General features: G+C 43.3%; 1 protein-coding gene and 1 pseudogene across 5 annotated transcripts in view; one reads left to right on the top strand and one right to left on the bottom strand.

Moving 5' to 3' along the window:
• The window catches only part of TENM4 (teneurin transmembrane protein 4), a 3,045,593-nt gene that overhangs the window by 832,190 nt on the left and 2,186,761 nt on the right, over positions 1–26,642 (bottom strand). Inside the window, exon 1 of one of the 5 annotated variants that reach the window (XM_074400389.1) lies at positions 1,663–2,144. The exons of 3 other annotated variants lie outside the window; for them this stretch is intronic. The gene's annotated coding sequence lies outside the window, so the exon portion shown is untranslated. Of the gene's footprint in view, positions 1–124; positions 1,210–1,662; positions 2,145–26,642 lie in introns of those variants that run through there. One more of the 5 variants, XM_074400390.1, reaches the window with a different exon arrangement.
• LOC101053763 (small ribosomal subunit protein eS4, X isoform-like) lies at positions 9,376–10,224 on the top strand (annotated as a pseudogene).

Genomic DNA, 26,642 nt, shown 5'->3' with positions numbered 1-26,642 from the left:
CCTCGGTAACCGGTTCTTTGAGGACCGCAGCATCGGCACCTTATGCCCATCGTACAAGCGGCGCCGTGGTAGAAGGCGTATCCTAGCTACCCGGACCCGGGGTGGGGGGCGCACCAGTACTTACACTGCTCAAGCAGGCAAACTTTCAGGCTTGTCTTTCGAGAACTGGGAGCTCGCATCACAGTTCCGGGTAATCACCGAGGCAGCTTATGTAATTGCCCGCGATGCCGTTCGGCAGATCTCTCTCCTTACGCGGCCTCAGAGCTCAGTACATGGACACCCTCTTCCCCCCACCCCCCACCTCAGCGATCGGAATCCCGAGAGTGCCCCACCGCTGCCTTCTACAAAGCAGCGGGGTTATCTCGTGTGCAATTCAAACACCAAGCCTGCTTGCAGGTTCCGGCAAAACCCTGGTTGCCTCCCTGCGCCCCTTTCACTGCGTTGATGGTTTACGGATAACTGCATCTCTACAAACCCTCTCTTCACGGTTGGTGGGGGGAGGGAATTACAGACGGGGGGAGGGGGTTGGTGGGGTTCTGTTGAGGGCTCCGCACCCAACTGAGCAGTAATACTCTCATCCACATGGACGCGGGCGCATAAATCGCCTTAACGTTTTGCCCTGAAAGGGGAGCCAATTTCCAAAGTTAAAGACCACGCAGTTGAATTTCCAGTACTTTCCAACCTCGCCTAGGCGGGGGCAGGCAGAGAAGGGGCGGGCAGCGGGCAGCTAACTCGCTCGACCGCCCCGCCAAGAAGGACTCACTAGTTGAACCCCCTCCCCCGCCTTTCACCCAAGTAGTTGGTTGTGCATTCCTCGGTTGCGTGTGTATACAGACACACACACACACACACACACACACACACACACACAGAGCCCCACTACCTTCCCGTCTGCTCCTCCAATGTAACTACTGCATTTTTAAATGGCAATTAAAATGACTAAGGAGCTCGGTGATCACATTTCAACCCAGAGCACACTTCCCGAAGCTGGGGGGGAAAGTAGTCACACAGTCACACTCACACCCGGGAGCCCTCCAAGCGTCCACCCGGCGGCTGCAGCCTCAGTTGGCTCCGAGACGAACGTCAACACCGCGGCCCGGCGCCCCGTGAGGAGACGCGGGCGCCCCGCAGGTCGCTGAGGGCGAGGGGCTGGGGTCGTGTCTCCGGGTTCTGAGCTCCAACCACCGCCCGTGAGGGGCTGCTGCAGCCAATACTTGCCCCGCAGAGCAGGCTGCAGCCGCTGAAGCCCGGCGCCGCCTCGCGGGATCCTCCAGCGCCCGCCAGGGGCCTGGGGCAGGCTGGTCCGCAGAGGGGCTGCAGACGACCGGGCCGGGGCGGGGAAGGGGAGCCGGGGAAGGCAGACGAACCTGGGGCGGGCCGCCTCCCACCTCCCTGCCCTGCCCCAGCCCTTGCTCCCAGGCTCCTGTCCGTGGCAGGCTCCTTCGGCTGCGGCGGCTCGGGGCTCCAGACCCGCTTGCCTCGTCGGCCACCCGCGCCCTAGCCTCCCTCCTCCCCGGCCAGGGGAGCAAGCAAACATCTCCCGGAGCCCTCGGCAGCCGCCCGAACCCTGCCCGGGCCAGCAGTGCAGTGGGCGATGGAGCTGGCGAGGCGTCGCCGCGGTCCCCAAGGCGCTTTTCCGTAGAGCGGATCACGCCGCCTTACCGTGGCTGCAGGCTGCTACCGCCGGGGAAGCGGGGAGGAGGGCGGCAGGGAGGCGAGGCGCCGCGCGGGTGGCTCCTCTCGCGCTCGGCGGCGCGGCTCCTCTGCTCGGCGAGCCGGAGCCGGGCGCCCAGGAAGGAGCAGGTCCGGGCTCTGCGCTCAGCTCCGGCGAGACCAACAATAGCTCCCGCGGGGAGCGGAGCCCCAGCGAGCCTCCAGCCGCGCGCGCTCCACGCCCGGCTCCCGCTCCCGGCCGCTCCCGGCCGGCGTCCCTGCCGGCACTGCTGCCCCACATGAAACAGCTGCAATCCCGAGGCTTCTGGGGGGTTGGGGCGGGTGTGTGCGCGCGCGCGCCTGTGTGTGTGTGTTTAATCGCTTCCCTTCTCTGCTTCCCCTCTCCGCCTGCCCGCCTGCCTGCCTCCGTCCCCCACCCTCGCTCCCTTACACACAGAAAGAGAGGGCGAGCGAGCGAGACACACACACGCACACGCACACGCAGGTTACATGAATGGGCGGCGGGAGCCAATCCTGCGAGGCCGGCGCGGCGCACGGGCGCGGGGAGCAGGGCCGCACTCCGGCGCGCGGGGGCGCCACGCAGGTGCCGGGCGCGTCTCCCGGGGCCACGCGCGGCCGCCGCTGCTCTCGCGCCTTCCCCCTTCCTCTCCGCCGCCTTCTCCGTCTCCTCTCCTTTTACCTCCTTGGCTTTCTCGCATTCTCCGAGCTCTCCCAGTTCGGTCTCTTTCTCGGTCTCTTTCTTCTTTTTCCCTCCTGGCTTGCTTTCTCGCCCCCTTTCTGAAACTTTCTCTTTTCCTTTCTGGACTTGCTTCTGCTTCCTCTCCTTTTGCCTTTTGTTCTCTCTCCTCCTCCCTCCTTTGCCTTTCTCTCTCCGCAGCAGGGTCTGGTCCCGTCTCCCTCCTCTTCGCCTTTCTCGGGGTCTCTCCAGGGCCCACGGCCTCCCTCCTGCCCGCCCGCTGGATGTGACTCCACACCCCCCCCCCACCCCACACTTTTCCAGGGACGGTCCCTTTCAAGTTGCTACCGCAGCACAGCCAGAGGTAATTAAGAGCTTGAGATCTTGCGTTATTTCCACAGGCATGCAAGATGCCCAAAGAAAGGCCCTTCTTCCTCGGACAACTTCGCCAAAACCATGGTAACAGCTACCGAGTCGTGATAACAATCACTTAAAAAAAAAAAAAAAAGCAGTGATCGCGGTCCAAGAGATTTCTGTCCCTCGCATGTCTGGATCGTGATGGCAAGCACATTTCCAAGAGAAGGGCATTTTTATATGACGAGAGCGGCAGTTTGACTGAGTGGCAACTTGGAAGGGCTTTGTGGGAGAGACTGGAGGAATTCCCACTCCAGCCCTGCTCCATGCTCGCTGTAGGACTTAGTCCAAGCCATTTCCCCTTACCCAGCTTCAGTTTTCTCATCTATAAAATGGATGATACCGACTTCGCCAGTTACGGTGAGGATTAAAAGAGAGAACAATGGAAAGAAAGCACTGGGTGTATACCAGCTGCTTAATTTATTAATTAAGTTAGTTTCCTTCTCTAAGACAACTTCCTTCATGATCTTCTGCTACACCGTGTCTCTGTGATCTAAAGCAGTTAATGAAGGAGGAAATGTGACAATGCTAATTTCATATAAATGAGAAAGGAGGGGCAGGCTATTTTGAAAACTCTTCTGTGTGGTGAGGAGACTGTCTAGCCAGTTGCCATATGCTGATTACAGAGGCATCACAGATTATAAACGTGGGGTGCTGGAATGCCCCTTCAACATCTCATAACTAGGGCATCTCAGAAAGGCAGCGATGGGTTGGGGTGGGTGGGAAGTTTCCACACAATCTGTCCAATCTATTCTTAAAATCTTCATGATAAGTGTACAGTGACCAGTTACAAAGCCTCTGAGATTAACCAAAATGTCAGGTCTCTGCCTTTGAATAGCATTTATCAACTTTGTGTCCTCACTGCAGACATCAAAAGCTGGGTATCAGCTGTGATAGGCAGTTAGATTTAGTCCTTCAACAAATATTTGTTGACCACCTACTCTGTGGCAGGTGCTATGATAGGTCTTGGCATTCAGTGGTGAGGCAAACAGGCCCTGTTTTCCAAGCTTACAGTTCAGTAGACACGTTTCGTGAATGTATACTGAGAAAATGAGACAGAGGTACCTGAAAGAGTGACATTGGTTTAGTGGACAAATTCTTTCCTTACAGGAGGTCTAAGATAGGGAATATCAGAAAGGGATCTTTGAGAGTGGTAATTTTGCAAACTACTTTCAGTCTATGCATTTCATTTGACCAGTGAGAAAATTGAGACCCAGATGCTAAAAGCAGTGGGTGAAAGTATGTTGAGAAACAAAATATATAGTTTCAAAGTATCTCCCCACATGATACTGATTAATTTCAAAGGGGAAAATAGTAACTTGTCAATAGAAAACCTGAAGGACTCCACAGTAAGTGATTAAAATCAGCATCGCCAGGAATGTGACAAATATGACATCATGTGGCCCCTGATATAAGGCACTGAGAAGGACATAATATCACTTCTGTGGTATTCCTGGTAAACATGAATAACCTGAATCTAATCATGAAGGATGCCTAGTGGAATTGTTGGGAGTAAGGGAAGACTTCCCATAGGAGGCGACATTCAAGCTGAGAGTTTTTCTGTTTCTCTTTTGTTTTGTTTGTTTTTAGACAGGTTCTCACTCTGTCACCCAGGCTGGAGTGCAGTGGTGCTGTCTTGGTTCACTGAAGCCTCAATCTCCTGAGCTCAGGTGATCCTCCCACCTCAGCCTCTTGAGTAGCCGGAACCACAGGCATGTGCCACCACACCACACCGAACTAATTTTGTTTGGTTGGTTTTTTACAGATGAGGTTTCACTGTGTTGTCCAGGCTGGTCTCAAATACCAGCAATACTCAGGCCTACACCTCCCGGAGTTCTCAGATTACAGGTGTGAGCCGCCGTACCTGGCCTCAAGCTGAGTTTGAAGGCAAGGAATCAGCTAGACCATGAAGGAAGGGGAGATACTTTTTAGATACAGGTTAACAGTATGACGACATGGACAAAAGCATGAGACACTCATAGCAGAGTTGGACATGTTGGGGCAGGGTCTTGGAGGAGTCTAGAGTCTAGGATTCGATTTTGACAGAGCCTGAAGTAGGCTAAGGATCCAAACATTCTGAAAGTTCAGGTACTGGGGCAGAGGGAGGGTAGAGAGTTAATACAGGTTTTTAAGTAGAGGAAGGATGAGACGTTGAGTATATTTTAAAAGATGGGCTGGCAGCAATGTAGAGAAATGGATTAACTGGGGTGACTTAGGAAGACTAGAGGCAGGAGTAAGTAGGTCATTTAGGTAAACTAAGGCAGTTGCAGGGAAGCCAGATAAGGGAGGAGAGATTTGAGAGAGATTGAGGATGATCTGGGTTTCTGATTGGATGGGGGCAGCAACGAGACGCCCAAAGTGACCCTCAGTTTTCAAGCTTGAGTATCTCAGTGGAAGGCAGCACTGCTCATCGCAAGGTCAAGAGTATTCAGGAGGAAGCAGAATTCGGGGAGAACTTTAGAGGGGAAAATAAGGTCGGTTGTTACCATGTTATAATCTAACTCTGTAGCTAAATTTAGATTCTCCTGTATGGCTGCTCTGTGCCATAGGAAAACACGAGTTGTAAAATTCAGCCTAAGGCCTCCGAGCAGCCAGCTCTATGTATTACCCAGAAAAACAGGAGATTGGATAAAATGACCATTCGTTATTTGTAATAATGGGGAAAAAAACTGAAGCAGCCTAAATGGTCAAATAAAATAAGTAAATTGGAGGATAGCCTTTTTGGAATATTATGCAGCTACTCTAAAGTGTTTTTGCAGTTTTTCATGCCATAAGAAAATGTTAGCGTTGTCATTTACAATATCCTGGTTGGTTGGTTTATTTATTTATTTATTTATTTTTTATTTATTTTTTATTTAAGGTGGAGCTTCCCTTTGTCGCCCAGGCTGGAGTGCAGTAGCTAATCTTGGCTCACTGCAACCTCTGCTCCCGGGTTCAAGTGATTCTCCTGCCTCAGCCTCCCAAGTAACTGGGACTGCAGGTGTGCACCACCACACCCAGCTAATTTTTGTATTTTTAGCAGAGACAGGGTTTCACCATATTGGCCAGGCCTGACCTCATGATCTGCCTGCCTCAGCTTCCCAAAGTGCTGGGATTACAGGCGTGAGCCACCACACCTGGCCATATACATTATTTTAAAAGAGAATTCAAAATTTTTAGCTACATAAAAACCCCCTTTCAGAAAAATCTGAAGAAAAAAATGCCAAATATTCACCATGGTTTCCTCTGGGTGATGGGGTTATGAGTAATATAGATTTTCTTCTGTATACTTTTTTTGGTATTTCATAATCTTCCTATATAAACATTCATTATTCCATTACACGAAAAATGTTAAAGCTACCATTAAAAAAAATACAAAGACATGGCTATGACCATCCCCACTTCCCCAACTTTATCCCTTTTTAATCCCCCTTTCCCACTCCCTGCTGAAGAGTAGCTGCGTTTTGAGGTTTATCTTTGAGATTGAAATAAGGAGACATTTAACAAATCAGAGGAAATTAGCAGCTGGGCTGGAGAGGGGGAGAGGGCATTCTTAGGGAAGCAGACATGTTGTGAGAGCTGTTAAAATCGTACATATTAAAGATGTTTGCATTGCCATTATTGATTCTGTGGTATGTTACAAGGAAAAGAAAACATATAGTGGGGTCAAGAGAATGTGAGTCTTTAAAGGGCAAGTTTTAATTAGCAAATGTATTTATTTGCAAAAAAAATTTCTTCCTTTCAGAGTCCAGCAGTTACTATAAAATTGCTTCAGGGAGTAAGTACTTCAAAGCCAGAAGACACTGAGGAGCAAGAGGCAATGCTGCATGCCTGTTGCCTGACATCACATCAAGTACACACACTGGTTACTTAGGATTTGGATGCCTACTGATAAATGCCATCAAACTTCCATAATTATAGGATGAGAAAAATGCCTGCCAGAGGACAGTTTTGGTCTTTGGAAAGGTTGCTGGAAATAGTTCCCTGGTAAGGTTCCCTCTGCAACTCTGATTTTTCATCTCACAGAAATATTTATCCTGTGGGTAATGTCTCCAACCTAATAACACCTTACACAGCATAGCCCTTTCACCTTTTCAAAGGGCCTCCACATCTGTTGATTCATTCAATCCTTGTACCCACCTCTGCTGGAATCCTACCTCCAATGTGTGCCAGGAGGAAGAAGGACCCATAGAGGTTCAAACAAAGAAGCAGAGCAGGGGCTAGAACTAAAAGAAGGAGCAGGAGACATTCTTGGAGAGCCTTCTGTGTGGCCCTGGAGCTTCAACCGTGTGCTATCACGTAGAATTGTTGTGATAACTAGAGAGGGAGAGTGAGCACACGGAAGCTTGTGAGGTTCTGGCTCAGCCAAATCAGAATCAGAGTCCAGCTCTCCAGAACTCCCAAGCCACTTGCCTTTCCCAGCACAGCCCCATTTTTAAAAGCCAGGCGGTGAGGCTGGTGATGATTTTCTGTCTGAGTGACTCCATTTAATCTGTGAGCTGTCCTTCTGTGAGGTTTGTCTAACCTGTGAGTTGTCTTTTAGTCTTACAGGAATTAGAAGCCAGTGTTTGGGGATTTGGTGATAAATGATGACTTTTGAATTATCTCATAGAAAATAAGGGGAAAATCTCTGCTTGAGTTCACCAAACATATTCTCTTTTAGGGAAATAATTGGAGCTTGTCCTCCATTTCACCTCTCATCCTGAAATGTTTAGCACTTAAACATTTAGCACAAAGTTTTGGCACGTATAGGTTTTTAGTAAATATTACTTCACTGAGTCAAGAAATGAATGGTAATAACAATAGCTAGCATACATTGAGCATTGTGCTGGGGGATGAGCAAAGGGCATTATCTTATTTAAGTTGTACTGCTATACTTTATGGTAGATTATAATTATTATCCTTAATTCATGGGTCAGAAAACTGAGAAGCAAATTATAGTCATATAACTGATAAATGGCATGGTCAAAATCCACCTTGGATAGCTCTTAGTTACCACACTGTATTGGATAGATGGATGGATGGATGGATGGATGGACAGATAGATACAATTAATAATACTAGCAGTGGGCCAAGTGTGGTGGCTCATGTCTGTAATTCCAGGACTTTGGGAGGCCGAGGTGAGCAGATCACCTGAGGTCGGGAGTTCAAGACAAGCCTGACCAACATGGAGAAACCCTGTCTCTATTAAAAATACAAAGTTAACTGGGTGTGGTGACACATGCCGGTAATCCCAGCTATTCGGGAGGCTGAGGCAGGAGAATCACTTGAACCTGAGAAGCCAAGATTGCAGTGAGCCAAGATTGTGCCATTGCACTCCAGCCTGGGCCACAAGAGCGAAACTCCATCTCAACAAAATAAATAAATAAATAAAATAAATACCAGCAGTGCAGTGAGCCCTCCATGAACTGCAATACATTTTTTGGCATGGCTAATCTTGTCTAGAATAGGCCATCCCGTTAGAGTAATGGGATGGAGCGTTCACCGTTGCGCCCTCTTTATTTCCTTCATTGTATGTTTTACAAGACACAGTTACTCGTTTCTGCATTTGTTTTACTTTCTAACATCTGCCCAACGACAATCAATGTACGTTTCATAAGTGTAGTGACCAGGAGTGTCTTGTTCACTGTTGTGATCCCCAGCACCTAGTATAGCGCTCGGCACAAAGTAAGCGTTCGATAAGTATTTGTAAAATGAATGAATGAATGTGAGCTCCCATTTTCCTACACAGTGGAACACCTGTGAGCACATATATACCTCTGCACTGTTGATAGCGGGTATTTTACACAAATTTACTCCACTCTGTGCCAATGCTATACTTTCAGTCTTGAGGGCATGTGGTTGGACAGTGGGGCTGAAATTCAGATGATCCTATAATGATTCTGATGTCTGATTGTACTCCTCCACTGACATTTGCTCCCAGATAGCAGGGAAAACACTGATCAGAAAATAGTAGCATCTGTTGTGGTCAAAGGTAATGAGCTGGCAAAACTCTGTGGTAGAAACACACCCTCTGATTAGGTCAGTTCCCACTCTCACAACAGAGAGGCACTGTATCAGCTGACATTGCTTGCATAATGTTTCCTTCTGAGGGCTGGTCTCCTAAAAAAGAGCTCTCCTAAAGCTTTCTCCGGCATGCTTAATGCCATGTGATATTCTCCAAAAGGGATGCACCTCAGATGAGACCTCCTATCCTGCCAATTTTTTGTCCTATCTCTTCCCATCATTTGCCTAACAGACTTTGCCACTCATGTGAATTTGCCTTTTTAATGCATCAGGTGATGGGTGCTCGTCTTCTGCAACACTAAATTACATCCATGTCTTAGTCTTACAAGTCTGCAGCCTTCATTAGATCTGCATATTGGTCCAGAGGACCATGGCTGAGGTAATCAAGGATGAAACAGACAGAATAAACAAAAGAGTCATGAAGACTTCCACTAAATAACCAAAGCCTCTGCAGGGTAATTCTAATGATGGGCATGTAAACGGTATGTTAGACACTAACCTAAAGCCTTACGCAGATTCATACATTTAACCTTTACAAAAACCCTATAAAATTAATTATATTACTACTCCCAAATCAGACTGCAATTCAGTACTTCAAGGCCTTATCAATCTGTAGGACAGAAGACGGAGGCCCTCTTTCCTTGCCTAACGCAGCCATGGCTCGTGGTCCCAAGAAGCATCTGAAGCGGGTGGCAGCTCCAGAGCATTAGATGCTGGATAAATTGACTGGTGTGTTTGCCCCTCGTCCATCCACCGGTCCTCACAAGTTGAGAGAGTGTCTCCCCGTCATCATTTTCCTAAGGAACAGACTTAAGTATGGCCTGACAGGAGATGAAGTAAAGATTTGCATGCAGCGGTTCATTAAGATCGATGGCAAGGTCCAAACTGATATAACCTACCCTGCTGGTTTCATGGATGTCATCAGCATTGACAAGACGGGAGAGAATTTCCGTCTGATCTATGACACCAAGGGTCGCTTTGCTGTACATCGTATTACACCTGAGGAGGCCAGGTTCAAATTGTGCAAAGTACAAAAAATCTTTGTGGGCACAAAAGCAATCCCTCATCTGGTGACTCATGATGCTCTCACCATCTGCTACCCTGATCCCCTCATCAAGGTGAATGATATACCATTCAGACTGATTTGGAGACTGGCAAGATTACTGATTTCATTGAGTTTGACACTGGTAACCTGTGTATGGTGACTGGGGGTGCTAACCTGGGAAGAATTGGCGTGATTACCAACCGGGAGAGGCACCCTGGATCTTTCGATGTGGTTCAGGTGAAAGATGCCAGTGGTAACAGCTTTGCCACTTGACTTTCCAATATTTTTGTTATTGGCAAGGGCAACAAACCATGGATTTCTCTTCCCCGAGGAAAGGGTATCCGCCTCACCATTGCTGAAGAGAGAGACAAAAGACTGGCAGCCAAACAGAGCAGTGGGTGAAATGGTCCCTGGGTGATATGATAGATCTTTATGCATAATTAAAAATCATGTGGCGGGGCCGGGCGCGGTGGCTCAAGCCTGTAATCCCAGCACTTTGGGAGGCCGCGGTGGGTGGATCACGAGGTCAAGAGATCGAGACCATCCTGGTCAACATGGTGAAACCCTGTCTCTACTAAAAATACAAAAAATTAGCTGGGCATGGTGGTGCGTGCCTATAATCCCAGCTACTCGGGAGGCTGAGGCAGGAGAATTGCCTGAACCCAGGAGGCGGAGGTTGCGGTGAGCTGAGATCGCGCCATTGCACTCAAGCCTGGGTAACAAGAGCGAAACTCTGTCTCAAAAAAAAAAAAAAAAAAAAATCATGTGGGATGATTAATAAAAATAAAAAATAAATAAAAAATGATCTGTAGGACAATGAGGACTTACATACTATTCTGTTTGGCACATTTTTTCATATATAATATATCTTGAAAACAGATCTATCTAAATATAAATAGGTATATATGCATATAATATCTTGGGAATTGGTGTATTACTTTTTATATTTCCATACATTTTAAAAGACATTTGAATTTTTCATTGACACATAATAATTGTACACATTTATTGGAGAACACGTGATATTTTGATACATGTGTGCAATATGTAATGATCAAATCAGGGTATTTAGGATAATTTATCACCTCAAACATTCATTGCTTATTTGTGTTGAGAACATTTTGGATCTTCTCTTCAAGCTATTTTGAAATATAGAGAACATTTCAGATCTTCTCTTCCAGCTACTTTGAAATACACACTAAATGGTCTGGGTGCGGTGGCTCACACCTGTAATCCCAGGATTTTGGGAGGCTGAAGAGGGTAGAACACTTGAGGCCAAGAGTTCAAGACCAGCCTGGCCAACATGGCAAAACCCCTCTCTACTAAAATGTAGTCAGTTGTGGCGGTGGGCACCTGTAATCCTAGCTGCTTAGGAGGCCAAGGCAAGAGAATCACTTGAGGGAGGCAGAGGTTGCAGTCAGCTGAGACTGTGCCGCTGCACCCCAGTCTGGGCTACTGAGTGAGACTCTGTCTCAAAGAAAAGAAAATAGGAAAGAAAAAGGGAAAGGGGAAAGGAAAGGAAAAAGGAAAGGAAAGAAAAGGAAAGAAAAATGGCAAGTTTCTTCTATCTAATTATATGTTTGTACCCATTGACCAGCCTCTCTTCACCCCAACCTCCAACCCGTCCCAGACTCTAGTAACTACTGTTCTACTCTCTACCTCCATGAAATCATTCTTTAGCTCCTACATATGAGTGAGAACATGAGACATTTGTCTTTCTGTGACTGGCTTATTTTACTTAACATAAAGATCTCCAGTTCCATCCATATTGCTGCTAAATGACAGGATTTCATTCTTTTTTATGTCTGAATAGCATTCCATTGTGTATGAATACCACATTTTCTTTTCCAATTCATCTGTGGATGAATAGATAGGTTGATTTCATATTTTTGCTGTTGTGAATAGTGCTACAATACACTTGGGGGTGCAGGTATTCCTTTGATATATTGATTTTTTTTCCCCTTTGGATAAATGCCCAGTAGTGGGATTGCTGGATCATATGGTAGTTCTATTTTTAGTTTTTCTTAGAAACCTCCATACTGTTGTTAAAGCAAACTAAATATGGTCTGAGAAGGACTCCATACTTTTATATTTGAGTCCTTGTGGATGAATGTAACCTAACTTAATAGGTAGACAAGATCGAAAACCTAACTTAGGAATATGTGCCTATCACAACAGCTGAGTCTTGGCCAATCCCAGCAGACATCCTTTGACCACTTATACACTGCTGAATGTTCAAACTATATTCAAATAAGGCAAACTCCAAACTGTAACCAATCCAGCTCTTTCTGAACCTCACTTCCCATTTGTGACTTCCCTTTTTTGTCTATAAATTTGTTCTGACCATGAGGCACCTATGGAGTCTCTGAATCTGCTGTGATTCTGGGGACTGCCCGATTTGCAAATCACTCATTGCTCAACTCAACACATTTAACACTGTTTTCCATAAAAGGCTATACTAAGTTGCATCCTATTTTATTATATAGACATAGTGTATGAAATTAATCACAGAGATCACAGTGATTATATTTACTTAAATAAAACTCAAGCAGGCACACCAAGGTAAGATATACAGTAGCTGCTCACAAAAGTTAAATTATATTATCACTCTCAAGTCTGTTGACTATTAAAGTAACCCAGAAGAAATTGAAGTTTCAAATCAGTTTCATAACATATTTTAATTGATGTGTTGCAGTAACTGACAAACCATTGGGAGAAGGCTATAGTATCCCTTTAAAAATGTTCACACTGAATGTAAAAAATGAAAATATAAAAAGAAGGAAACATAGGTGACAATGTACATGATTTTGGACATGAAGAAGGAAGACTTTTAAAAATGTAAGATGATAAAGAAGATATTGTAAAGAAAAACGTCAGTATATTAAAAATTTAAATGTCTGTATATTTTAAAAACCAAGATAAAATCAAAAGAACAAAATTCTGGTGAAGTATTTGAAATATACATGAAAACGTGCTACTATTCTTAATATATAATGAGGTCTTACGAATGTATAAGAAAAAGACATCTCAATAAAAAAGTGCACAAAGAAAACCCCGTCTCTACTAAAAATACAAAAATTAGTTGGGCGTGGTGGTGGGTGCCTGTAATCCCAGCTACTGGGGAGGCTGAGGCAGGAGAATCGCTTGCAGGAGGTGATGGTTGCAGTGAGCTGAGATCACACCACTGCACTCCAGCCTGGGAGATGGAGTGAGACTCTGTCTCAAAAAACAAAACAAAACAAAACAAAACAAAACAAAACAAAACAAAACACCCAGAAAGAACCTAAAAAGCTAATTTACCATAAAAGCATAAAAGTATAAAGCTAGGCATATAACATATATTTAAATCATTAATAACTCCAAGAAATGCAAGATATAAAAACATTGAATTTTTCTGTTTTGTTTTCACTTATCAGATGAGAAAACTATAAGAGAAGAATAACATATATAGAAAACCGTTAACTCTACCTATACTGACAATGGGTATATATTGGTACAACCTTTCCAGAAAATAATATGGCAATATTTACCAAAAACCTTTTATTGTGTGGAGCTTTTTACCTAGAAATCTATGTCTACATTTGATGAAGTTAATTTAAGGAAAATAATTATGGGTGGACCCCCAAAATTATATAAAGGGGTTTCATCAATGTTAGTAGCAATGTAGGTCAACTGGGAACCATTTAAATGTCAAGCAACTACTAAATGATCAAACGTATTATGGTACACCATTGTATGATGAAGTAATATATAGCCATTATATATCATTTTCTGGAAGAATTTTTAATGAATCTGGAAAGGAGTCACAATATTTTTGTGACCTTTCTTTAATTATTAAAAATTCACCTAAAATAAAAAAATTTGTAAATTGATTATAGCAATATTTTGCTTCAATTATTGCCAATTCATTCTCAATTTGTTTTATCTACACCCTTCCCTGCCCCCATTATTTTGAAGGAATTTCCCTGTTTCATAAATCTGTTTTTTTTTGTTTGTTTGTTTTCAGTTTTTTTTGCATCAGAATCCAAATAAATTTCATGTGCTACAATTGGTTGATTTATCTCTCTCTCTCTCTTTTTTTTTTTTTTATTTGAGACAGAGTCTCACTGGGTCACCCTGTTTGGAGTGCAATGGCACACTCTTGGCTCACCGCAACCTTCACCTCAGCCTCCCAAGTAGCTGGGATTACAGGTTCACACCACCACACGCAGCTAATTTTTATATTTTTAAGTAGAGTCGGGGTTTCGCCATGTTGCTCAGGCTTCTCTTGAACCCCTGACCTCATGATCCGCCCACCTCAGCCTCCCAAAGTGCTGGGATTACAGGCGTGAGCCACTGAGTCCAGCTGGTTGATTTATCTCTTAAGTCTCTTTCTATAGGTTTTCAGCCATCTATTCTTCTTTTTCCTGTTCGAACATTACTTGTTAAAGAGATTGGGCTGTTTGTCCTGCAGAGTTTCCCACAATACAGGTTATTGATTGCAGCCTTCTGGTGTGGTTTAACATGTTCTTCTATGTCATAATTCCTGTAAACTGGTAATTTATTCTAGAGGCTCTATCAAATTCAGAGTTAATTTTTTGCAAGACTGCTTTATACATTATATTTTCACAAGTCTTTGTATTGTTAGCAACCTTTGATGCTCATTTACTAAATTCATCATCTCACTAGAGCAGGCATCCCCAAACTATGGCCCGCGAGCCGCATGCAGTCCCAAGGCCATTTATCCGCCCCTCCGGCGCACTTCAGGAAGGGGCACCTCTTTCATTGGTGGTCAGTGAGAGGAGCACAGTATGTGGCGGCCCTCCAACGGCCTGAGGGACAGTGAACTGGCCCCCTGTGTAAAAGGTTTGGAGACGCCTCCACTAGAGGTTGCAAACTGATGATATTCTATTATTGCTTCCTTACGTTTAACAGGAATATTTCTATATAAAGAAACTTCCTCTTATGAGCTATTTGGTTACCCACAAATCCAGGATAAATGTTTGAGTTTTTCATTTTATTTGCCAGATTTCCAAAGAATGAGTTGGTTCCTTAGAATCTTCCAGAGGCAAGCAGTGTGTGTGTGTGTGTGTGTGTGTGTGTGTGTGTGTGTTTAAATTTTATGAATCAGTAATGAGCTCATGTTTTAAATATGTTTAATATATTTTCACGTATATATTGATGTCCAATTTGTCCCATCTTTGGTCTGTGGCAAACATCTTCATATTGATTCTCAAGTTTGATAGAAAGAAGTTTGATAGCCTTCTTTCTTTCTGGAATAAAAGATGTTCTAGGCTCATCTTATATCTATCCTAAGCTAGACTTGAAATTGTCCAGGACCTCCTCCTTTCTTTTTCAATGGGAAATGGTTTTTAGAAACCACAGTCTTGTTACTAGGAGTTGCTTATTGCTACTGGGTTGGTATTGTTTCTAGACTTTTTCAGTTGGAATGGGTAGAATATACCCATAATTTTTTTAAAAAGAAAATTTGCTATGAGTTTATACCAAAACTTCAAACTCAGTTTTTACTTAACCTCATCAGTCTTCTAGCTGTAGCTCCTTTCTTCTATTACAAATAATAAATGATACTACAGAAAAATATGTAATTTGAGGAAAAAGCCATAATATATATTTTAGTGGAAAATAATCAAATATATACCAAATATAGCACTAGTTATTTCTTAATGATAAGATTAAAAGTAATTTTCAGTTTCCTTTTTTTGCACTTTTTAATATTTACCAATTTCCATAAGGAATCCATTTTCTTCTTGCTATAAGAAAACAATTGCTAAAAAAAAACAAAAATAAGCCAGATGGTATAAATTATAATATAGTAAACTGTCTGCCAATCTTATATGTGGGTAGAATAATGATAATCCATTACATCTGTGGAATGCTTTACAATTTACAAAGCATTTGACATATATTATCTTTCATGATCGTCACAACAGCATTGTGAGGAAGATAGGCTAGAAATACTGTTTTATAGATAAGAAAATTGAGGTTTGAAAAGATCACATATGATGGAATCCAGGCTAGAACTCCGAGCTCCTGACCTGGTCCATGTTCTCTCCCTTACCTATATATCTCTAGGTGATTGTTATTACATTTTCTCTCATTTTTCAGGAAGACAAGAAGACCCTGTAATGTTCTGCCTGCTGCTTTCAATGCTATCCTTAGAACCCTCTTTCTTCAGCATAAGACTTGGAGGCCCAAAATGCCTGTACTTCTTTTTTACTTTATTTTTTATCAAAGTTATTCATTAACATAATTTTAAGAGCTAAATATCCCACAAGAATTTAATGCAAAACAGAGTCCACTGACCTACAATTCACCATCAAACTCCACTTAATAGTCCCTCTTCCCTGAGGCAACCATTTTAGCTGTTTTTTCTCATTTTTATTTTCATATTTCTAAATATTCTGCTTCTACTATATTCTTGATTCTTTAATTATTAAAAACTATCAGTATACTTCCTACTACTGAAGATGATCATTTAACTTTTTTCTCTTTATAGACACTTCCCTTTTCCCTATATCCTCAATGTACTTATATCAGAATTTTGATTAGTGTTAGTATTGCCATTATTATGAATGTGTAAAAATTATTCTCAACTAAGCCATGTAGTGTACTATTATATACTGTATTGTTTAATTTTTTTTTTTCTCTTGAGTTAATAATTGCCTCTTTTCCTTTCTTTCATAGTTGCTTAGTGTTTTAGGTACCTATTGCTATTTCATTCCCAGACTACCAAATTATAAATCTTCTCTCAGTACTTCCACTCTATCAAGTAATCTGCCAATTTCTGTCCTTTCTCCTCCCCTCTTCTCCCTCCCTCTCCTCCCCACTCCCCTCCCCTTGCCTCCCCAATCCACTCTTCTCCTCTCCTTTCCTCCTCTCTCTCTTCTCTCCTCTCCTTCCTCATAGAAACTTTATTTTCTTTCTTCTACACTGTTCCCAGTGTGGGCTCATCACTTTCTAGGCCTGATGCATAGTTCTTTTTTTTTTTGAGACAGAGTTTCGCTCTTGTTACCCAGGCTGGAGTGCAATGGCGCCATCTCGGCTCACCGCAACCTCCGCCTCCTGGGTTCAGGCAATTCTCCTGCCTCAGCCTCCTGAGTAGCTGGGATTACAGGCACGCGCCACCATGCCCAGCTAATTTTTTGTATTTTTAGTAGAGACAGGGTTTCACCATGTTGACCAGGATGGTCTCGATCTCTTGACCTCGTGATCCACCCGCCTCGGCCTCCCAAAGTGCTGGGATTACAGGCTTGAGCCACCGCGCCCGGCCTTGTTTTAGGATCGCTTGCCACCATTTTCCTGGGAATTTGATTAGCTCTCCTTCTTGTATTTGTCTCTTTTGTTTCCAGGATCCTGTGTCTTCCTCTTTCTCTCTTTTTTTTTTCCTCTTTATACTAAAAACAAGTGTATGGAAGGTCAAGTTTCTGAGACCTGCTTTGGCTGGATGTAGAATTCTAGATTTAAAGTAAATTCTTGATTATTTTAATGACCTTGATGGTTTCATTGTCCTCTTGCTTTCAGTGTTGCCTGTTCAGAAGACTGACAGAATTTTCTCTCTTTCTCCTCTTTGGGTGGCCTTTTAAATTTTCCTGCTCTTTGTAAGTTTTTAGGGTGGTCTCCTTTTCCCAGGGTTCAGAAATGATGTGAGGATTGGTGTGGACCTTCTTTCATCCAATGTGCCGAACTGCGGCTGAGTTCTTCTACTGTAGAAACTCTGAGAAATTTGTTATTTAATTGATAATGTATTTGTTCTGTAGTTCCGAAGTCATCTTATTTAGCTAGCAAATAAGATACTGAACCTCTCAGACTGTTTCTAATTTTTTAATCTTCTCTTTCCTATTTTCCATTTCTGTCTCTTTGTTTTACTTTTGGGAGATTTCCTCAGATTTGCCTACCAATCCTTCTGTTGACATTTTGATTTCTGCTGTCAATTTTTTAATTTTCAGAAGCCTGTTTTAGTTTTTTGCTTTGTTTTTGAAACGAGGTCTTGCTCTATTGCCCATGCTGGAGTGCAGCGGTGCGATCACAGTTCACTGTAGCCTCAATCTTCCCGGCTCAAAGGATCCTCCCTCTCAGCTTCCTGAGTAGCTGGGACGATCACCATTGGGAGACAGTCTCACCATTTCTACATTTCTATACAGATTTCATTCACTTCTCCTGTTCCTTTTTTTTTTTTTTTTTTTTTTTTTTTTTTTTTTAAGCACAGTATATCTACTCTTAGCTGAGCTGTTTTCCAGAAGTCCAGACCCTCTCAGGCTCACTCACTGTAGTCAGTAAATCTCCAGTCCTCTCCTTGGGGGTCGACAGCACAGGCACTCAGGAAAGCGAAACGGAGAAGGGAACGGTAAGACAACCAACCAGCCTTCCTTTCTTTCCAATCCCACCCAGGCCCCTACTTTCAGAAACGCCTGACGCTTTCCATTGCTGAGATTTTCTCGTGCTCCACAATGCAAATCAGATCCCTTCTGGACATTTTCCACTGATAACTTAGGTTTCACTTTCTCAGGCCTGCCTGTCCATTGTTTCTTGTCCATTTGTTTTACAGGTAGAAAATCCTATTGTCTTCTCTTCTGTTCTTTTTTCCTTTGTAGTTTTCTGCTTTCTTATCATTTCTCTGTCATTTTAGTAGGTGTTAGGGAAAGAACAGTGTGTTTTTCCCTCTGTGTGTAACTGAAGTCCAAACTCTCCTTCCAGGCCAGTATTTTAAGAGGTATTCAACCATCACAAGGGTCTTGAGCTGTTTCTCTGAGAAGCACTGTGGCGCCACTGTTTACAAGATTGTAGATGAATCCAGGAGGCTGAGTGTCATCATCTTTACAATGCAGACAATAGGCCAGGTGCAGTGGCTCACGTCTGTAATCCCAACACTTTGGGTGGCTGAGGTGGGTGAATCACGAGGTCAGGAAATCGAGATCACCCTGGCCAACATGGTGAAACCATCTCTACTAAAAATACAAAAATTAGCCGGGCTTGGTGGCATGCACCTGTAGTCCTAGCTACTCATGAGGCTGATGCAGGAGAATCGCTTGAACCCAGGGGGCAGAGGATGCAGTGAGCTGAGATCATGCCACTGCACTCCAGCCTGGGCAACAGAGAGAGACTCTGTCTCACCACGCAAAAAAAAAAAGATAAAATACGGATAATAACGTCTGCCTAACTGGTTGTTGTCGTAAGGATAACTGGGATGATGTCTGATCTGTAGTTTTAGAGTCTAATAATTCGAAGAGTATCAAAAAATAGCAGCTATGTTGTTTTTAATATTATAATTACTGGCAGGGTATGTTAGAGGCGAACAGCTCATTAAGTTATTTAGGGAGGTGATAAGGCAACAGTAGGGAACTAGAAAGTCCTCTTCTATAAATGCTTTGATGACAAGTCCTGGATTGTAGAAAGTAATAATTGATGATAGTAGCTAATATTTACTAAGCGCTTGCTATACCTCAATTGCTGTGCTCTACAGGTTATCTCAGTTAAGCATCACAACAAACCTATAAATAAATCCTATTATTATCTTCGTTTTAGAAATGAGGCCTGTAATTCCAGCACTTTGGGAGGCTGAGGTGAACGGATCCCCTGAGGTCAGGATTTCGAGACCAGCTTCACCAACATGGAGAAACCCCATCTCTACTAAAAATATAAAATTAGCCAGGCATGGTGGCATGTGCCTGTAATCCCAGCTACTCAGGAGGCTGGGGCAGGAGAATCACTCGAGTCCGGGAAGCGGAGGTTGCAGTGAGCTGAGATCGCACCATTGCACTCCAGCCTGGGCAACAAGAGTGAAACTCCGTCTCAAAAAAAACAAAAAGGTAGAAATGAGCAAATTGAGGTGTGGTGATGTTAAGTTACTTGGTCAATATCACACAACAAAGATGTGGCGGGTCTTAGATTATTACCCACAGTTTGCTTTACAGCTATTACTTTTAATACCGAGGCCAGAGCTTCTCCAACCTTAATGTCGTCACGAATCACCAGGGGATCTTGTTATGCAGTGCAGCTCTGGCTCAGTAGGTCTGCTGTAGGGCTGCAATTCTGTATTTCTAACAAGCTCCCAGGTGATGCTGATGCTGCTGGTCCCAGGACCACACTTTGAGTAGTGAGGCCCCAGACTGCTCTCTATGCTGGCCACATCGTATGGAACCTCATTTTTCCAGGGTACAAATGGGGCCACAAGAACAGTGATGCTACCCATCACACTGTCTTCCTGCCGTTGTGCATAATGTGCATAAACAGAACCTCAGAAATTATTTCTCCTACTGCACACTCTCCCCAGGAGCCCTGGCGTGTCTCACACGCTTTTGGTCTTCTCTACTGCTTTGGCTGCAAGATGCTCACTACTTTTCTAAGGTGGACCCTCACTGTTACCTGCTTCTAGGGCCTTCCCTGAGCACACCAGGCCTGGAGTTTTAACTCTAGGTATTCTGAAATATGCGAGAGGCTTAAGGTGTGGAAAGATACTGAGTTCCTTCTCTCCAGCCCTCAGCAGGGTGGTGCTGTTTTCACTGCAGAAACGAGAAGCCCCTCTTCCACTCAGGGCTGCCTGGGCCCCAAGCAGCACTACGTGTGCTCTGGATCTCACAGGTTCCCTTGTGAACACAGCACGTTAGCTGCTCCTGTAGCCTGTCCTGGGAAAATATAACTGCCATCATCCTGCCTCCCTTTTTCTCTCACTAGCTTCTGCTTCAGCTCCCAGAATTCACCACTCTGAAAGCAAGGCAACTCAGGCCAACTTCCAACTCAGGTAGAAGGGGTGACTCTCAGCTTAGGCTCAACTGAAACCATACTCTGGGTATGACACAAGGCACAGTAAAGAAGACATTGGAGAGGCACTTCAAAGATTCAGAGCCATCATGGGGAAGGGAAAGCACTGGAAGAAAGCTGAGTCTGAGGCTGGAGACCCACTTCCATCCCAACTTAGCTGTGTGACCTTGGGCATTTTAGTCACCGTCTCTGATTGTTCCAAAACTATAAGGAGAAAGACATTCTAGATGACCTTCGACGTGTACCTTCCCATTCTATATGATGTTCTGTTATCGTCTAATAGCACCTAGTAGTTTAGATAAGTCTATAAGAAATTATTCCTACTTACCAAACGTGTATTCCACTAAGTAGGAATTAGAGCAGGGCTCAACAGAGAGTTAAAATGTAAAGCCAGGCTAGGTACAGTGACTCATACCTATAATCTCAGCACTTTCGGCAGCTGAGGCAAGTGGATCACCTGAGGTCAGGAGTTCAAGACCAACCTGGCAAACATGATCAAACTCTGTCTCTACAAAACTACAAAAATTAGCCAGGCATGATGGTAGGTGCCTGTAATCCCAGCTACTTGGGAGGTTGAGGTGGGAGAATTGCTTAAACCTGGGAGGGGGATGTTGCAGTGAGCCCAGATCGCGCCATTGCACTTCAGCCTGGACAACAGATGACAGAGTGAGTCTCCTTCTCTCTTGTATCTATTACTTCTCTTCTCTCTCTCTTTTTTTAAAACAATCTTTTAAAAATACAAACATTCTTAGCTCTCAGGCTGTACAAAAACAGGCGGCAGGTGGATTTAGCCCATGGGTCATTGTCTGCTAAGCCCCTGAAATAAAGTATTTGGAGCACATAGAATAATGCCTGGCATGCAGTGAGTATCAATAAATGTTAATTCTCATTATTTCAGCAGCAGGCCTCTCATTCTCTTACTCTCAGACACGGGCGGACTCCACAGTGCCCATCAGAACTCCCCATTGCCATTTCAATTCTCTTCTGACAACGCAGAGGGGGACAGCATTTTGTCTGTTGAGACATGTTCTTCTAAATAGAAAGCGCTGCATGGTACATAAAGAGCTCCAAAGCAGCATGGCAAATACAGTGCAACTGTGTCATCATCATGAAATCAAAACCATTGTTTAAGCCATTGGCTAAACCACATCCCCATTCCAGCTATTCTGTCTGAAACGTTACTGAACAGTCCCAACTGCATGGAGAGCTGGAGGTCCTGAAAAATCTGCTTACAGGCTCTCTGTTCTCATAGCTTTCCTCTTTCGTTGCGGTCCTTTAACTGTCCTCCTCCCCACCTCCCTAAACACCTTGTGCTGTATTATTTCTTATTTAACTTGAATGCCCGGGAGGCAGCTTGAGATGAAAGGCACTTGACAAAATAAAATTGCATTGTGTTGTAGGACTCTTACACGTGCAGCTTGGCATAAGTAAAATAAGAGAGACATGATATTGTTTGCTCATTCAAAGAATGCGATGACTGAATCTAAAGAAATGTCAGTTATTTTCTACGGCATCCAAGGAACCCAAGGAGAACATGCATTTAAATAAAAGAGTCAGGGAGCACATCAAGAGATTGTCCAAAGATACACGTACTTTCTTTCTTCTTACTGGTAATTCACTAAGAAATGGAGCAAAATCACATATGGGGCATAAATCAAGTTCCTAGAATGGCGTTGACCCAGGTTTTCTTGATCTGGGCCCTGTGCATCACGGTTATAAGGACTCACCATACTTGCACTAATTCAGCAAATGTTATATGGGCACCTACTGTGTACTAAACCCTGTGCTAAGTGCTGGAAATGGAGGGATGAGTAAATTAAGGCTCTCATGTTTAGCACATAATTCCAATATAAATATAAAGTATTAATTAGTTGTATGATAGCAAGAGCCAACACTTATTAAGCATATACTCATGCCCAGCATTGTTTTAAATGCTTTTTAGTTGATGAATTTATCCTCTCAACAATCCTAAGGGTTATATGCTATTATAATTTCCATTTTGCAGATGGGGAAGTGGAGGCCAGAGGCTAATTTAATTATTTAAGACCATTCAGCCACTAAGTACCTGACTACAAGGCCACACCCCTTAAAAGACACTAAACAGCCTCTTAATAAAAGGGCCTGAATCATATTTTGAGAACACAGTGCAGCAAAGACCCTAATTCTGCTTTTGGGGGGTCAGGGAACACATGGGACAACATGTTTTTCTCCAAGATTTCTTTCACAGGGAAGCCAAGCCAAACATTCTAGGCAGAGAAGAAACACATGTCCAGAAAATGGTATTTGTAACAGTCTCAGGAAAAGAGAATATTCAATTCTGATTGTTACACTTGCCTTAAAAAGAAAATAACATTCAGCATTGCCGGTAGCCGCTTATTCAATATGGGTCTTTCCTGCAGTTCCACAAACTTGAGGAGGGCAGGTGCCTGTCTTGTTGACTACAGTGTGTCTAATACCTGGCACATGCCTAATAAATAAATTTGGAGACACATGAACAAATCTAGTCAAGGTTGAATGGTAGGATAACGAGGAATCAAATATTATCCACCATGGATAAGGGTTAATGCTCAGCTTTACTGGATATCCATATTAGCATTTTAAAATTCTAATTTCACACTGCTCTTTACTAGACATGACCATGGTATTCTTAAAAGGCTTTAAAAGCACGGTATTGTCAAAACTCCCATTACTATATGTATCAGTAACATTTTGTATATGTATCCAGAGTAATTATCCTGTGCACAGAATTCTAAGTAGAATGCTGTGCTTAACCCATGTTAGCCATTAATTAGATAAAATGATATTACAGTTGCATGCAGCACATTTTAAAGTGAAAACCCATGCGTGACAAGAAATGAATTTTCTTTTTATCTCCTGCAGAAGAAAACCGATGGCTAATGTAGAAACCTACCAAACACGCTTTCCTAGTGAAGCTGGCAGAACCATCTAAAGAAAAGAACTATTTTGACTTCGCTAGTTAGATCAACAAACATGTCTAAGGCTGGGAGGGAAAAGGGAAAAGAAAACGTGATCTATTTGCCAGGGGGTAGAGCTGGAGGCAGTTTGGCGATTTGATTATTTTCTCTTAAGATATCTTTGCAAGTATCAAATTGAGAACAGCATCTACTTAGAAGGCTTCTCATAGATATTGTTAAGTGCAGGGGGAGGGCTTAGTCATCCTTCTCTACCAATAAATATTTTCATTAGAAAATTATTGTAGAATGATTTAGATGTTTAAGACCGGTATTTGAATTGTCCCTGAAATATTTCCCAGGACTGGGCCACAGAGAGTTGTTTACCTACAACCACGCAAAATAACACGATTATAATTCCTAACTGTCTAGAATAGGCTGCGGAGTGCCGAAATCCAAGAGCAGTGTTCATTTTTGTCTCCAGTGGGTGCTTCGCTCATAAATGAAGGCAGCCAGTTCTGGCACCTACTCTGTGTTGGGCGTCCTCTGGGTAACAGTTGAACTTCAGGTTGTTAAATGTATTCATGAAGGAAGAGGAGAGCTTTGTGTTAGCCTGACCTGAGTTCCACTTCTGGCTGTACTACTTAGTAGCTGTATGTCTGGGCCAATCATGAGGCTGGCATGGAACAGGATTCCCTTCCCTCTCTGATTACATTTCCAAATCTGAGTGTGGAAAAGAAACAACAGAAACCACCACTGAGAGATAAAACAAGTAATAACTTGCCTAATCCCGAATCGGAAAGAGATTTACAGTTGGAAACAACATATTACCTGGCCCTGCCCTGAGTTCTGAGACAATATGTAACATGAGAATCATCATATGTATATATGTATATGTATATATAATTCATTCCACAAATACTTGTGGTATATTTACAACATACCAATGACTGTGCTAAGGAATGAAGGTCCATGTAGAACAAATGTAGACATGGTCCCTTTGGAGTGGTTCACAGTCAGCAGACTCTTCCATATACACATCTCAGCAATGTGAAATAGGAGTTGCTGATGACCTAATATTACAGATGATAAAATAGAAGCCAAGAGCCAGAAATTCTCAATTTAACATGAGGAATTGGAATCAAGAGCGACTCTCAGAAAGTCTGGCTCTAAAGCTACTGTTCTCTGCACTGTGCTGTGGACTCTGCATTTTATAACAAAAGCATAGTTATCTGTTTAGTGTTGGGCAGGTGGCAAAGTGCTTTTTGCTTACTCAATTTCATTTAATTCTATGACGTAGATATTTTTACCATTTTCTCCATAATTCATTGATAAAATTGAGACCTGGAGGGATGTGGTAGCTGGACCAAGATCACTCAATTAGTTCGAGTCAGAGCAGAGACTAGATTCCAGTGTTTCTGAGGCCAACCTCTGTCTGACGTATGTGGATTTCCAGTTTAAATATTTCTAAATTCAGAAATTTTGAGCCCTATTTTCACGGTCTAGGATTATTTCTATGACCTATGTAAATTATAATTAAATCCATGCTAATAGGCCATTTTGTGGCAAAACCTTAATAAGCAGTGAGCCCAGGCCTGCAGGCTTGCAAACTTATTTATGGTGAACTCCTAGGGCTCTTATTACTCAATCTGTATGTGCTGCTGCAAAATGTTTACTCCTCTGTGCAAGCTGGCTACACAACTACATTTTTCTTCATTCCCGCTCAGCAAAATTGGGGAACCCAGCCTCTAGCGTATGGAAGCATTTCTATACTGCAAATTTTCTGATGAGGGTGGGATGGGGATGGTAGAAGTATGATTTGCAACGACTTGTGCGAAGAAACATATATATTCAAGCAAGGCCAGTTGGACTAGGTTCCACGTGGCGAAAGTTATCTCCAGAAAATACTTGTTTCTTCCACTTTACCCCCACTTCACCATTTGTTAAAATCAGTGGTTTCCGAGTCTGCTTAACACTTGTGAGGACACAAAATCCAGAAGATCTAGGCTTTTTTTTTTTCCTCATAATGCTGACTTTCTGGTGGGCTCAGGTTTCTGCAAACTGCTTCCAAATGGGCACACACAAGGAGCTGAGCATTTCCTTCATGTGTTCGTGACTACGCTGAAGTTTTTAAGTAAATTAAATTACTAAGTGTTTAAGCACCGTGTGAATAGATGGCATCTTTAAACTTAGCATGCCTACCTAACATGTTAATTTTATGAGTAAACCTATACATAATACATTATGCTATTCTCAGATGAACAAAGGGCTTCTCCAGCTGCCAAGGGCAGGGCAACAATGTGACATATATCTTTAGTGTTCTAAGAAATACCCATTTTTTTTCTCCTTTGAATGATTCTTTTCTTTTTATTTAGACTCAAATTTGTTTACGGCACTGGTCTACTGCATCAGGTAAAGGCCTGTCAACCACATAGGCGCTTTCTCTACCTCATCTGCTATTTAGAAATGCATAGAAATATAAAGAAACTGGAAGCTTTTGCATGACTCGGAAGGACTCATGGATAATTTGAAACCAGAGTATTTGGTGTGTGCCAAGGACCCTACCCCTGCTTCGTTGTTTTAACAAGGCCTTAAGTATAAGTGCGCTGCGGCTTCTTCTCAAGGAGTCTTCACAGACATCCTCTCATCTGTTCCTCCCAGCATCCCTGGAGGTCTGTCTTCAGGGACTGGAATTGTCCCTGTTTCTGAATGACAAAACTCAGGATCTGAGAGACTATGTAACCTCTTTTAGATTACTCACAGAGTGAGTGAGTGGAGTTCAGTTCTCGGCTCCTAACAGCTTCGCCACCCACCTGCTGCGGGCATATGGGTATCCAGGGTGCTCTTCCCAGGATCAGAGTGAGGAGCACCGGGAGTCAAGGGACAGGGACTTCCTGGGCACCCTGGCTCCTGCATTAATAGAGCAAGGGGGCTGGCCTGGATACCATCCCTACCGCTTCCTTCTCTGACACTCTGCAGGACTTGTACTCTCAAGGCTCTATACCTTGGGGCAGTGACTCAAAAACTCTTGCATTTTGATTTTTAAATTTATGTACGGTCTTTCACATGTGTCATATAAATCAACTTCATGAACACTTGTGGCTAATTATACTATTTCTTAAAGCGCTCAGAAGGAGGTGAGGGGATTGAAGTTTTACGTAGATCTGACATCACCATT

This window comes from Saimiri boliviensis, chromosome 6 (assembly GCF_048565385.1).
Source record: "Saimiri boliviensis isolate mSaiBol1 chromosome 6, mSaiBol1.pri, whole genome shotgun sequence".
NCBI classification, from domain to species: Eukaryota; Metazoa; Chordata; class Mammalia; order Primates; family Cebidae; genus Saimiri; species Saimiri boliviensis.
Note: the sequence above shows the minus strand (reverse complement) of the source record. Positions and strands in the feature narration are given on the sequence as shown.